This window comes from Cupressus sempervirens, chromosome 3, assembly GCF_028749045.1.
Source record: "Cupressus sempervirens isolate cs-2001-9-10 chromosome 3, ASM2874904v1, whole genome shotgun sequence".
NCBI classification, from domain to species: domain Eukaryota; kingdom Viridiplantae; phylum Streptophyta; class Pinopsida; order Cupressales; family Cupressaceae; genus Cupressus; species Cupressus sempervirens.
Window position 1 is genome coordinate 978,556,644 of NC_143120.1, and position 13,885 is coordinate 978,570,528.

At 35.0% G+C, this 13,885-nt stretch overlaps 1 long non-coding RNA gene across 1 annotated transcript; it reads left to right on the forward strand.

Moving 5' to 3' along the window:
- Nucleotides 1-743: 743 nt before the first annotated feature.
- Nucleotides 744-1,842, forward strand: LOC149570025 (uncharacterized). Its single transcript, XR_016361786.1, has 2 exons — nt 744-1,329; nt 1,419-1,842. It is a non-coding gene; the product is annotated as an uncharacterized LOC149570025 (long non-coding RNA).
- The last annotated feature ends 12,043 nt before the right edge of the window (nt 1,843-13,885 follow it).

A 13,885-nucleotide genomic window follows, 5' to 3' on the forward strand; every position in this document is an offset into this window, starting at 1 on the left:
TATTTCATTGACTTTACCTGCGTGCATGATGGGGGGAAGACATGTGTCATCAAAGAAAGGATTCGCCTGATCATAGCCAGTAGATTGCTATGAGTTTTCTAGATGTGGCTGCTCCAATAGATAACAAACATAGTCTCATCGATGTTGATAATATTTATCATGCTTGTGCAAGCGACAATTTTCCCCTAGGTTGTGGTGTTTGATAGTTTTACTCCCTTTGGAAACTTGGCCTCTTGCATGTATATGAACGTATGCCGAACTCCACGACTCAGTTGTGATATACAACCAATGTATTTGGTATTACTTTAAGACCATTGCCTGAAATGTCATGAGGTCTATCTCAAACGGCATGTACTTTCTTAAATTTTAGCATGAGCCTTTAAATAACTTTAAATTTTAGCATGTATTTGGTATTACTTTAAGACCATTGCCTGAAATGTCATGAGGTCTATCTCAAACGGCATGTACTTTCTTAAATTTTAGCATGAGCCTTTAAATAACTATCTTTTAATAAGTTTCAATTAACTTTAAATTTCCAAAATATGTGTTTTGAATCTCCCTCTTAACCGTTTTGGTTTTTAGAGATTAATGTTTGGTGTTCAAAGTATGTTTTGGAGTGTTTTTCTTAACCCCTTTTCTTGAGTAGGGAGGTTAAGAATTATATTGAAATTACATTGTTTGATCACATTTCTTAACTTCTTAGTATTTTAAGGTTAATGTGTGGTTAGTCTCAATCTCCCAAAAAAAATAGTTAATACATACAAATTCAACAAATACTTTGACCAATTCCAACTCTACATTTTTTCCACTCTTACCGAAACTTTACAAATTTTTCTACATTCTTTCCACAAGGCCACCTCTCCAATTAAAAATAATATAGTAATTCCTTCCAAAGAAAATTGTAGAGAATAAGACCAGTTTGCATGATGATATGAACAGAGCATTAAAACAATTAATATTCGTAGAAACCCACGGTAGAGATATAGTACGACTTGAACTGCAATAAAAAGTTGAGGGAGACATTTCAATGACAAATTTCCATCAATCTTCCTCTCGAATCTCGATTTGTTTCACACTTTGTCTTTCCCATCTAGGGTAGATTTCTCTATATAAACAGGTTAAGGCAATGCATTAAGGCATTGTGAGAACTTGTTTGTTGGTTATAGCAGTGTCATCTCAAATCCTGCGCATTATTATGGTATGTTGCATTAATCTCTCTTCTTGGCAGATTCATGGCAGCAACAACGAAGCAGCGAATGAATAGAAGAATCACAAGAACAAATAAGAGAAGTAAACAAAAGAAAAAGAAGAAGAAAGCTCCAGTACTAGGTTTGTATAAATTGTAGATGGTGCATAAACTATATAATGTAATTAGATACCTTTATTATATGATATATTCTGATGTCTGTTATTGCCAGATTCACAGAAGCAACAATGAAAAAGCAGACAATCAAAAGATGAAATATCTCTTTGGGTACTGCGAAGTGTCATCTTAAATCCTGCGCATTAATATATCTTTGGTTCCATGGCAGATTTATAGCAGCAGCAATGAAGCGGAGAATCAAAATAAGATACATGAGAACAAATTAGTAAGGTCTATGATAGAAAAAGAAACAAAGTCAATTGTAGACTATGGATTTTCATTTGCACGCAAATGTATAAGGTTAAATACATGGAATGTTCCAGGGCTGTTTGTTTCCTAGAATTTTATTCTCTAGGATGTGGAACTCTTAAGCATAATAAGGGACTATAGGTTTTAGCTTATTGATGTATGGAATTTTTAATCTATGTTGATCAATCTCTCACCTATTTATAAAAGCCATTCACTCAAATTTAGCACTACTTTTCTTCTTAAAATTCTTTCTACTTTTTCCCTAAATTAAAAATGAGGCATTATTAAGAAGAAAGCTAAATGGAATAAATTTTCTATTTTATTAAAATGTTATAATTACTAAGAATGTTTGGTATTTTGTGTAATTATTTTGGATTCCGCTTTGCATCTTTATCTATTGAAAAGAATATCTTTAAGAAAATCTAAATTACAGTGATATAAAATTTGAAAAAAATATCTTAAAAAAACATAAACTATTGTGATATAATATTTAAATTTGGTTTGTATCATATAAGATATATGTAATAGAAATAAAACACAACACTAAATTTCTCAATGCAAAATTTCTATTCCAAGAATTTACTATTTTTTAAGGTAAAGCATTAATAAACACAAATTATCAAAGGCCAAGATCTAGTTTTAATTGTAATAGGCATATTATATTTTAAATTCAAAAATAATTTTCTTCTTTCACATATTTTGCTTGGTTTACTGGCAAAGTCTATTTTGTAAGCACCTTACAAATGGTAAATTCAAATCCTTTAGAGTAAAATAAAATTATTTCACAATATGCATGAATTCAAGTATAATTATATAGAAATTAAGAAAGATTCTATCAATTATGATTTATAAACAAAGTAATAATTGAATATGTCCAGGAAATTGGAATAACATAAAGCAATAGGAAAATAAATTGCTTTACATTATGTAGTAAATATAAGAGCTTATAAAATATGAATGATGTAGAAAATGAATCATGTGCTATACATATTTATTAATAATTTTTACAACATTCAATGGTGAGCTCTAGCAGATGATGACATTCTAGCATAATTGCAAGGTCAAAGCTGCACTTTGTTCGGGGTTTCTTCCCAATGCTAGTCTTATTCTTGAAAATGTTCTATTCCCTAAAAATATATGCAATGTTTTCAAGAATGTGCCATGTTGGCTCTTGTTTGGTGTTCTTCTGGGGTTTGGTGAAAACTTTCTTTTGGTTATGGGGTTCCATTTCTAAGAGTGGTTGATTCAAGGGTTGCTTCCTTTGTTCCTGTCAAGTGGGATCATAAGGACTGACCCAAACTATTTAGAACTAGCCTACTTGGGAAGCTTCCTTCCCTAATGGACCTTGTCAAGGTTGACTGTAAGAATGGGAATTTTCCTATTTTTATTCCTAAGCCCCTCCTAGACTTTTAATTTCTACCCTGGAGTTGACTTTCATAGGTAAATTATGGGTTCCAGCCCAATATTGAAGATATTCAATATTTTGTTTTAAAAATGTTTTCTTAAGGGCCATGTTGAGATTGTTGCTCTTCCCAAGGGGTTCCTTTGATTTGAATTCTCCAATAAAAAGGATTGCAACAGGGTTCTTTGTGGAGGACCTTTGATGTTGACACTTTCATTTCAAAAATGAGAATTGAAATCAAATTTCAATGATATTTTTTTTTGCTTTTGTCTATGTATGGGTTTGCCTCCTAGGAAATGAAGAAGTCTTCATGGGTGTTGCAGCTTGTTTTGGTTTATTGTTGTCTATTGATTAGATCACATTTTTTACATATAGGCTTACTTTTCTAGAACCTGTGTAAAGGACAGTAGGTTTTAGAACCTCCCATTGGTTAGCTCTATTAACTCTAAATAGGGGTTGGTGAAACAAGAGGTTGAGGTTGAATCACTTCCTTTTGTGTACATTTTTTGTTATAAGACTAACCAATGAACAAAGAACTATCCAAAGAAGATTAAAAATATTTTGGTGAAGGATCTGGGCTATCTCATGAATCTTCTAATCATACCCTCAAAGAGTGGCTCCATAAGAAGGTTTCTCATATCTTGGGGGTTGATGACAAGTCTGATCACATGGTTGCAATACCTATTAAGGATAGTGAGCCAAAGGTTGATTGGATAGGGTCTTCCTCTCCCATGGTAGTGGATTTTGATCTACAGGAGCCAAAGGTGCATGATGGGGTTTGTGTTCCTATGGAGATCTATTATGATTCTTTTTGCATTCTCTAGGGCCCTCTTCCCAGAAAGCCTTCCTTACGATCCTTGGCTATGGGAGATTCTTTTGACTCACTTGGGTTTCACTTTGTCATATTGCCCTAGCTTTTGGTGGTTCTATTGACCTTCCTATGGGTGTGGTGGAAGAAGGATAGATGGTGATTGAGGATGTATAGGATCCCCTTGCACTGGAAGTCAATGGGGTTGTCAATTCTTGAAGTCAAGTGGATTGTGATAAGGTATGTTTCTCCTATTCAATGGATCTTTAAAAAAGTATTCATTTGGTGATTCTATGATGAAAAGAATCTATCCCAAAGTTTGTAGTAAAGTTTATAGAAAATAAGGGTCTAATTGGTGATCCTTCAGGTCCACTTTTGTGAACCATAAAAAAAGATGAATAAATAGGCAATGCCATCCTTTGTTACTAAATTTTCCTTGCAATATTCTTAAACCTAATTTTGGGGGTAAGATGTTTGGGCTTAGTAATAGGGTAAAAGAAAAAACTTCTGTCACCCTTTTGTAAAGGAAAAGGCTAACAAAAGTATAATTGTTCACCTTCAATGAAATAAAACTTGTATTATTATTTAGATTTTGGAAATGAAGTAAATTAATGAAATGTGTAGAAATTGATGAAGTTTAGGATTAGAAAATTTAATAATTATTTGAAATATTAATTGATATATTTTCCTAATTTTTATAGATCACTTTTTAGCTGCTAAAAAATGCTGAAAATTAGGGGTCTAGTTCCCACCAGAAAACTTTACGAAAATAAACTTATTTCCCTTTGATCTCAAACTATGTTATATATAACATATATAGATATAAAAATCTAAAATAAAAATTGGCTGTAGACCTATATTTTCTATTTTACAATAATTCAAATTTCAACTCACTAAAATTGATAGTTTTCATCTCCCACCACATTTTTCAAAATAAATCTATTCTAACTAGAATAAAAATTATACATTCTTGAAGAGGACTCTCCCCTCTAGAACATCATATAATTTTTAATTTTTTTCTACTATTTAATATTTTTTCTTTCTCAAAGTTGACATCTACTCAAGTGTTAAAATGCATGCTTGTAGAATTTTTTAATTACAATATACTATATTTATTTAAAATGCTATAAACTCTATATGAAAATATTCTTGACTTCAAGCTCTATAAATGGTGTTTATATGTTATTAAAAACATATCAGAAAAAATAGTAAGATTTATTGAAATGTCAGTTTTCTAAAATAATTTTACTTCTTTAGTAATTGGATACAAAGTAGTATAAAACATACTTTTAATAGACATTTCAAATTAGAAAATTGTGAGACCATATATAACTTAGCTAGAATAAATTTATCTAGATCATAAGTTTGAAAAAAATTGATTTTTAGATAGAAATACTTAAATTTGGTCATTTTGACAAGTCATCCTAAAAGGTGACACGACTTTGTACTTTTACCCAATAAATATAAAAAGTAAATATGGTCTATTTTTCTATGAAACAATACATTGTGAATGGAAACAAAAAACCTTCAAGGAGATCTTCCCACATTTTTCTAAATGAAGACCTTAACATGGAGCATAAGTGGTCTAAACACCCATCACACACAAGATGTGTTGAGAAATATTATTTGGGAACATAAACTAGATGTTTTTACAATTCTAGAATCTAAAATGTCTAAAGAAAAATTAATGATTCTTTCATTTTTTTAAATGAGGATAGTGATGGGTCATGACTTAGAGGGATCACTAGTACATTTAACCCTAACTTTTGACCACAAATATAAATTGTTTGGTTGGTCGTCATTGTAAAGGAAACTTTTGTTTTTTATTTAATAGCATGCCCGTGTTGATCACAAGTGCGACCAATTCTTTCTATTTTGTGTTGGTGTCAATTGCGACCAACATGGCAACATAAAGATATATAAAAAAAAGTACCAAACATTGAGTTGCATTTCACTTTTGAGCATTTTGACAAACACGGTCAGTTGAGCATTTACATCCTCTCGCTTACTGGGTATAGACATCCAATCTTCTCCTATTGAGTTTCTTCCCACGTACAGCCCTATAGAGTAAAAGATCACTAGGGCTAGAGATAGATATCCACTGATCGACTAGGGAGAGAAGTGCATACCCCTACTACTTGAATTGGGGGAGGGGTTGGTAGGAAATGAGCCACTCTGCATGTCCAGGGAGATAAGTGCATGAGGCTCTCTCTCTCTCTCTCTCTCTCTCTCTCTCTCTCTCTCTCTCTCTCTCTCTCTCACACACACACACACACACACACACACACACACACACACACACACAGAGGAATTTCTAGTGGGTATAACCGAGTTACAGTCACACTATCATTGAATGAGATGGAGTTAAGTTAATGATAAGAGAATGTTTATATGTTTTCAAGTTCTAAGGTTGCATGTACTGATGGTGTCATCTACTTCTATGTTTCATACAATGGGATTGTACTTTGATGTGGGATTTGTGAAGTGGCTTCATTGTTGCACTGGTGATTCAAAACCTTTTAATGTTGTTTTAGCTATTGAGGCCAAATTGTATTATATCAAAGTGGAGTTGTGGAAGCAATTAGTGTTCTACTTATGGTTGGTATGGGCACATTTAGGTTACAATTTTTAAGGGTTTAATTTATATTTCTTATCAAGGTGATAGTAGAGGATGAGGTTTAAACATGTTTATGAGTTTAATTTTCATTCCCTAGGTTTTAACATACTATCGAATTTGATTTGTCTTTCCATTTTAACCCACATGTTGTTATGAAGACATTATTAATTACACTGTTTCTAGTGCAGCATTTTGGAGCATTTCAGATTTCTAATGTAGCCCTAAACTCAAACTGCCAAGAGTATTTTGAGCATACATGGCAGCATTTCGAGCATACATTGCAACATCAATAGAACCAACATCAAAACACAAACCAACTGCCTACTTCTACAACTCAAGCACCTATAAAGCTCCTAAATGAGTGGGTCAATAATAATTTAGTAATTTTTATTTGATACTTATTTATTTAATAATTAAGTTAAATAATCATTTAATTAAAATTCTTTATTAAGATTAAGGACATTATATTATTAGATATTAAATGAAAAATAATTCATTTCTGTCTACAATGATAAATTTGGATTGTTTGAGAGCTTTTACTTTATAACATTGAGCTATTGTCTACATATTTTATGACATTTGGATAAAAGAATACCCTAAAGTATGACCTTAAATATGTTACATACGATAAGACTTCTTTGTAGTATAATGATAATTATGTGGTTCTTTTTTAATAATAAAATTGTAAAATGGTTTTCCTAATAAAATTAATTATTATGAGAGATGGATTAATGTGAATCACTACTTACAAAACATGGGTCAATGAGTTTGACTCAAAAGCTACATAGCTAAATCCTGATAACAATATTACAAAATTAATGTTGACAAATATATAAAACTTAGGATCTGTACTTATAATTTTAAATAATGTTGTAATTCTGATTTTATTCAATAAAAAAAATAGTCAAAGAATGCACTTATAGTAAATTTCACTTTATATATTGCATAACAATAAAACATGATCAAGTTATCAAACATAAATAAGATTAATTGGGTCCTTTCCATTTTATTAGGATATCTAATATAAATGACTATTCTTTCATAATTTTTTAGCTAAGTTAATTTCTAGACAAAACGCATTGAAGACCCAAAAATAAAGTCTGACATGCACTAAAACACAATGATTTTTTCTCAATTTTGTTGTTATCTTCGATTACAAAATTTACCGATCATGAAGAACAAATACTAAATTTAAAAAAATAAAAATCAATGTATTCTTAAATTTTTAAGGAAACATATTCATCAAAAAGAAAACTTATTTTTCCAATAATGATACTTTTACACAATTGTGCCCTAAAAGACTTGGATCGAGACAAGTCTGGAGGAGATGACACTATTTAATTTTGACTACACCAAGATGAGAAATTGGTGAGAATCTTGATCAAAAGTGTGACAATATACCATTACCAAAAACTTATATTATATATATTTATGTTAATTATTGTTAGTTGGACAGCTGTTATTTCTGACCCGAAAATAGCAGTAGTATTTATGGGTAGCTTGGATAGCTATTTGTCCTTATCTATGAATAGCAGTAGTATTTATGGGTGGTTTGGACAGCTGTTTGTCCACTTGCCAAGAATTAGTAAATGGTTATTATTTACTAATTTTAGAGATTCCCTTTTGGACACCTTGCAACCAATTCTATTATTGGCTGTCGAGTTGTCTTAATCTCAGCCGTTGGTTTGATTTAATCTCGGTCGTTGGTTTACCAACAGGAGTAGTATAAAAAGGGGTCATTGGGTCATTTGGATAAAAAAGTTTTGGAGAAACGTTTGCAATGTTAGCAAGGGCGCAATGTTAGCGTGGAGATAGCAGTGGAGAATATCAGCGGGAGAAATTAGGTGGTTGTCAGAGTTCTGCCAGTGAGAGGCAAGGAATTTTGTATCTCTTGATTTGCTGAAGTTTAATATAATTCCTCATCTGTAGAACTAGTTTTCCCTTAGGGGTTTTTCCAGGGACAATTTGTCCGAAAATATTGTGTTCATTGTGTTGCACATTTCTTTCCGTATGTTATAAGTGAAGTTGCAGTTGTGTTATTTTTTGATTTTTGCTAGGAATTTATTTTTAGTAGTTTAATAATCGTTTATGATAGGAGATTAATAATTAGTGACTGCAATAGTTGATTTTTCACATGGTATCAGAGCATTGTTAAGGGTAGAAGAGTTTTTCCCTAGGAAAGAAATTTTGATCTCTTTAGATTTATTATTGCTTTAAACCCTTGAGATGGCTTCAGCTAGTTTGAGAGATCAGGATAGATTGGATGGTGCCTCAAATTTTGGTGTCTGGAAGGCCAGAATTTCTTTATTGTTGGAAGAGAATGGTATCAAGGATTATGCTACCAGTGGTGTACTTGTACCAACGGATGCAACACAGCTTGTAACATATAGGAAGGACGATGCGAAAGCGAGGAGGATTATCCTTGATGGTGTCAAGGATCATATTGTTCCACATATCTCGAAGCTAGATACAGCGAAGAAGATGTGGGACGTCATTCTAAATCTGTACCAGAATGCTACCACCAACAGGAAGTTGATTCTCAGAGAGAAGCTAAAGAATACCCGGATGAATCAGGGAGAAGACATCACAAGTTACCTCACCAGGCTCAGACTTGTCAAGGATGAGTTAGCAGCTATTGGAGATAGCCCTAGTGATGATGAGCTAGTGAGAATAGCCCTAAATGGGTTTACTAAACAATGGAGTGTCTCTGTTCAAGTTGTCAGTGGACGAGATACTTTACCGAGTTGGGATCGACTATGGACTGGTTTCACTCAGGAGGAGTTTAGACTAAGTCTTGTCAATGGGGCCAACAAGAGTCAGAAAAATGAGGTGGAACAAGAGAACGTTGCCCTAGCGGGTAAAGGGAAAGCAAATAAAGGATCTAGCAAAGGATCAAATTCACAAAGTGAAAAGAAGAAGAAGGACCTTTCTAAGGTCAAGACCTTTGGATGTCACGAGTTTGGCCACTATGCCAGTGATTTCCCAGAGAGGAAGAAGGGTAAGAAGCAGGTGGCAGCTTCAGCAAGTGCAGAAGAACTCTCCAGTAGAATGGAAGATGAGTTTGCACTCATAGCTTGTATGGTTAGCTCAACCTCACAGTGTGTTTGGTATATAGATAGTGGGGCGTCATTTCATATGACAGGAGTTAGAGAGTACTTCTCTAGTTACAAGGAGGAGGACACCAACATCCAGATTTCTATGGAAAACTTGTCCAAACTCAACCCTATTGGGAAAGGGACTGTTCAGTTTCAGAGGGAGAATGGAAAGATAATTCCACTTCATGATGTGTTATATGTGTCAGGCTTAGGTATGAATTTGATTTATGTATTTGTTCTTCAAGATAGGGGGTATAATGTACTCTTTAGAGGGACACATGTGTTGATTAAGCACAAGGATTGGAAATCACCCATAACTATTGGAGTTAGGAGTGGTCGCCTTTATAGATTGCAGTTTGATACTCCTAAGGCACTTATGAGCAACAATAATCCTAGAGATCTTGGAGAGCTATGGCGTAGGAGGATGGGCCATATTCATCATGGAGCACTTAGATTGCTTCGTGAGACCGTGACAGGTGTTCCAGAGGTGAGCATAGAGCATGATGATGTATGTAAGGGATGTTTGTTGGGGAAGTTTGCAAAAGCATCTTTTCCGAGGAGTGACACCAGATCTAAGGGTGTTCTTGATCTAGTACATTTAGATGTTTGTGGACCAATGTCGACAAAATCTCTCAGAGGATATGAGTACTATGTTACTTTTATTGATGATTTCTCTAGAAAGACTTGGATATACTTCTTGAAGACTAAGGATGAGGTTTTTAGTCGATTCCAAGAGTTCAAGGCTCTTGTGGAGAACTCGACAGGAAAGAAGATAAAGGTTCTTCAGTCAGACAATGGAGGAGAGTACAAAGGAAATCTCTTCCAGGAGTTCTGCACCAGAGAAAGAATCAAGAGAGAATGGATTGTTCCTTACAACCCACAGCAGAATGGAGTTGCTGAGAGGAAGAATCATTCTATATCGGAGGCAGCAAGAGCTATGCTACATGACCAAGACATGCCCTGTTACTTATGGGCAGAGGCGTGTAATACAATAGTCTACATTTATAATAGAGTTCCACACAAGGTGCTAGGAAAGATGACACTAGAGGAGGCTTTCACAGGGAAGAAGCCATATGTTAGTCACTTCAGGATATTCGAGAGTTTAGCATATTGTCATATTCTTGGAGATGCACGTACAAAGTTAGATCAGACTACAGAGAAGGGGTACTTTGTTGGGTACAGTGAGACCTCAAAGGCATATAGGATTTTCATTCCAAGGACTAAAAGAATTATTGTCAGACGGGATGTCAAGTTCATGGAGGACAAGGCATTCAGGAGATTGAGAGATTTGCCAGCAGATGATCAGAGTGAGCAGCCAACAGAAGCTCCAAGACCAAGTCAAGGGCAGAAAAGCTCAAGTACAGTTACCAGTACAAGTGTAGACTCAGTTAGTGAAGATTCACAGAGTATGGAGCAACAGGTGCAACAGGAAATGCATCTAGAAGACTTAGAGGTTGACATTTCATCCTCTACAGTTGGCAACAGGAACCATCTGGTTCCAGATACACAAAGGGATACTCAGGAGTTTGTGGGAGCTCCTAGAAAGAGTACTAGACATCAAAGACAACCAGCCAAGTTCAATGACTATGTGGCATTAGTTATGTGGCATTAGTTAGTCAGTTGGTAGATAGTGAGCCTTCTAGCTATCAGGAAGCTGCAGAACATCAGGTATGGCGAGATGCTATGGTTGAGGAATATTCTTCAATAATGCAGAATGATGTGTGGGAGGTAGTACCTAGACCAACAGATAGGGCTATAGTTGGATCACGTTGGATCTATAAGATAAAGCACGGTGCAGATGGTAGCATCGAGAAATACAAGGCTAGGTTCGTGGCAAAGGGGTTCTCTCAAAAGGAGGGAATAGACTATGAGGAGACATTTGCTCCAGTTGCCAGGTATACTTCTATCCAAGCTGTAATCTCACTTGCAGCACAGATGGGATGGCAAATTCATCAAATGGTGAGTTGAAGGAGGAGGTATACATAGAACAACCAGAAGGCTTTGTAGCACACAACAAAGAGACCCACGTGTGCAGATTGAAGAAAGCATTATACAGACTCAAGCAGGCTCCTAGAGCGTGGTATGAGCATATTGATACATACTTGCAAAAAATGGGCTTTGTGAAGAGTGAAGCAGATGCTAACCTCTACTACGTGATGGTTGGGGGTGAGATTCTTATTCTTGTTCTTTATGTGGACGATCTGTTTCTTACAGGTTCACTAGGGCTCATAGTGGATTGCAAGAGGAACCTTGCAGAAGAGTTTGAGATGAAGGATTTAGGACTTATGCACTACTTTCTAGGCATGGAAGTGTGGCAGACAGATGGGGAGATTTTCCTTGGTCAAGGTAAATATTGTATTGAAATCTTGAAGAAATTCGAGATGGAGGATTGCAAAGCCATGTCTACACCCATGATCACGAATTGGTGGAAGGTAGATACATCTAAGGAGAAAGATTTAGATCCCACTTTATATAGACAGTTGATTGGTTTGCTTATGTATTTGGTCAACACTAGACCAGATATAGCATTTACAGTTAACTCTCTTAGTCAGTTCATGGTTGAACCAAAGAGAATGCATTGGATAGCGGCTAAGCATGTGCTACGTTACTTGGGTGGTACAACCGAGTATGAGATCAGATATGTTTGAGGTGAAGGTATCAGGTTGATACGCTATACTGACGCAGATTGGACAGGAAGTACAACAGACAAAAGGAGCACTTCAGGGTGTTGTTTCAGCTTGGGATCAGGAGTTGTATCTTGGTTTAGCAGGAAGCAGAAGTCTGTGGCTCTAAGTTTAGCAGAAGTAGAATACATAGCAGCTAGCATGGCGACATGTGAAGCTATATGGCTTCGGAAGTTGTTAGTAGCCTTGTTTGGTCAGAAGGTTGAGACTACTGTGATACATTGTGACAATCAGAGTTGCATCAAGTTGTCTGAGAATCCAGTGTTTCAAGATAGGTCTAAACATATAGATATCAGATATCACTTCATCAGAGATTATGTACAAAGGAAAGTTGTTCAGCTACAATACATACCTACAGAGGAGCAGGTAGAAGACACTCTGACGAAGGCTTTGGGAAAGGCCAAATTTATCTTTTTCAAAGATAAGATGGGTGTCATGCAGAACAACTTCCTTGCTAAGAGGGAGTGTTAATTATTGTTAGTTGGACAGCTGTTATTTCTGACCTGGAAATAGCAGTAGCATTTATGGGTAGCTTGGACAGTTGTTCGTCCTTATCTATGAATAATAGTAGTATTTATGGGTGGTTTGGACAGTTGTTTGTCCACTTGCCAAGAATTAGTAAATGGTTATTATTTACTAATTTTAGAGATTCCCTTTTGGACACCTTGCAACCAATTCTATTATTGGCTGTCGAGTTGTCTTAATCTCAGCCGTTGGTTTGATTTAATTTCGGTCGTTGGTTTACCAACAGGAGTAGTATAAAAAGGGGTCATTGGGTCATTTGGATAAAGAAGTTTTGGAGAAACGTTTGCAGTGTTAGCAAACAGTCTTGCAATGTTAGCAAGGGCGCAGTGTTAGCGTGGAGATAGCAGTGGGGAATATTAGCGGAAGAAATTAGGAGGTTGTCGGAGTTCTACCAGTGAGAGGCAAGAAATTTTGTATCTCTTGATTTGCTGAAGTTTAATATAATTCCTCATCTGTAGAATTGGTTTTCCCTTAGGGGTTTTTCCAGGAATAATTTGTCCGAAAATATTGTGTTCATTGTGTTGCGCATTTCTTTCTGTATTTTATAAGTGAAGTTGCAGTTGTGTTATTTTTCGATATTAGCTGAAAATTTATTTTCAGCAATTTAATAATCGTTTATGATAAGAAATTAATAATTAGTGATTGCAATAGTTGATTTTTCACAATTTATTTATAGCTGAAAGATACAAACTCTAGAAATTTCTAGATGTGAAGCTTTTTCTTCTTTTTCTTTGGTTTACCTCTTTCTTTTGTTCTTGCTAATCCAACATTGATTGTGTGCTTCACTGATACTGCCATGAATTGGCCAAGAAGAAATTTCACTTAATATCATAATAATAATAATAATAATAATGCGAATGCGCAGGATATGAGATGACACCGCTTGAACAAATGAAGAAGCTCTCACAATGTCTTATACACTTGCATTTTCTTTTGCTGCAAGTCTCATGTATTTATAGTGAAAATTTTGTAAGACGGACCAAAAAATAGCATTGCATAGTAAAGAAGATAAAAAGCAAGCGATGCGTGATCCCTACGCTGAGGAAGGAGGGTGGAAACTTCAGGTGTCGGTAATAGTCGCTGTCCATTTCACATCACTGGGAAAACTTGTCCATACTGCCACCATTTATTTCTACGACGGG